At 45.2% G+C, this 1,636-nt stretch overlaps 1 non-coding gene across 1 annotated transcript; it reads left to right on the top strand.

Annotated features, from left to right (window-relative positions):
• Positions 1-1,174: 1,174 nt before the first annotated feature.
• Positions 1,175-1,246, top strand: TRNAP-UGG. The gene has a single exon. It is a non-coding gene; the product is annotated as a tRNA-Pro (tRNA).
• Positions 1,247-1,636: the final 390 nt, after the last annotated feature.

The following is a 1,636-nucleotide window of genomic DNA, read 5'->3' as shown; positions in this document are numbered from 1 at the left end:
GGAATATCCTCAGGTTATGTTTCTGTTTAGTGGAGATCCAACTTCTGGGAAATCATAATCCGCAATAATTACAGCACCGAAATCCTCTTCAACCTAAAAATGCGCACATGCGGATTTCAGTGTGTATTCTTCTGCCACATGTTAAGGCACCCTTAGTTGCCATGTAGAGCTGGGTACTTAAATGAACAGTGTAGTATCCAGCAGATGTGCGCATGATGAGGTCATCACCCATGGCATCAGATGGGCTTGATTATGCCACACGCAGTGTTCCGTCTATGCAAATGCCCACTCTCCGTTATGATTTGGACCAGGCTACTTGCCCTAGTCAACAGCTGGCAGCATTGTGAGATAGAGATGTGATCAAGCCCTTAGATTTAAAGGGGTATTGCCTTCAGTGACATTGATGGCATATCGCTAGGTACCACCTCCTCACTTGTCACCCATTCTTATGTAGAGAACGGGCCCCCCGATCCAAAGAAGGGCACGCAGCATGCTCTCCATTCATCGCTATGGGCTTTTTTCGGAAATTCCATAGCAGCCAATGGAGAATGCACCGCGCAAGCCCAGCCACCACTGGTACTGCCAGCACTCAGCTATTTTTATAAATCCCATAGCCTTCATTGGAGGGTGGCTGCTCTCAGTTCACCTCTAGGGTCCCTTTTTGGAGGAGAGGTGGGACCCACACCTATCTGTCACTGATGGCATATCCCAGCGTCTTTAATAGTGGTAAAATATTTGTCAGAGACAACTTTTTTTGGGGGGAGGGGGGGTACCCTGGCCATGATTACAGGAAGTTTTGTCCTGTCACTGCCAGACAGCCATCAGGGTAGATGTAGTATTGCATGGTGCCCTTTAATAGGATTGTGCAGATTTACCAGTGCAGTAACCGCTCTGACCACTAGAGGGCGCTCCCACGTGGACGAGCCTTTCTATATATGCCATAACAGAATATAGAGATTTCCCGTTTCATTCCTTGTCCATGTTACAGTAATAATGAAGGATGAGGAGAGTGCTGGCAGTCTGATGATAGAGCTATACCTCCTGTATATCTGCTGCTCTGGCTAGAATATTATTAGAAATTGCTGCCGTTTTGTAGTAGACAGACAGTGAACAAGCCGCAGTCTTCCTGCAGTACTTACCTGATAATGTTACTGAGCAGCCTTCTCCACACAGCGGCTCGTTGGTCTAGGGGTATGATTCTCGCTTTGGGTGCGAGAGGTCCCGGGTTCAAATCCCGGACGAGCCCTCTTTTGCACAGTTTTAATTTTTTTAGTTACTAAACAATGTTTTTTATTTATTATTGTATATAGTTCATTATATTAACATAAAGTATGTTTCTTTGCTACAGAATAAGACAGAACCTTTTAACTCCAATAGCTCTGCAGTATTAACAAATGTGTCAAATTTCTTGAGCAACTGGCATACAAAACGTGCAAATTTTGACACAACACCAGTTCTGCACCAAAATTTATGCCACCCTCGGCATGGGTGGGGAAGTGGGCGTGGTTAGGTAGGTTAAATAGCTTATGCCAGATTTATCACCGCCACTTCTCAAAAGGCGCCAAAAAAATGCAAAATCACTCCGGTGTAAGGATGGGGTATGAAAACCGAAGCAGCGTTTCAAGACAAAGGTGTA

The sequence above is a fragment of the Bufo bufo genome, chromosome 2, assembly GCF_905171765.1.
Source record: "Bufo bufo chromosome 2, aBufBuf1.1, whole genome shotgun sequence".
Classification (NCBI taxonomy): Eukaryota; Metazoa; Chordata; class Amphibia; order Anura; family Bufonidae; genus Bufo; species Bufo bufo.
Note: the sequence above shows the minus strand (reverse complement) of the source record. Positions and strands in the feature narration are given on the sequence as shown.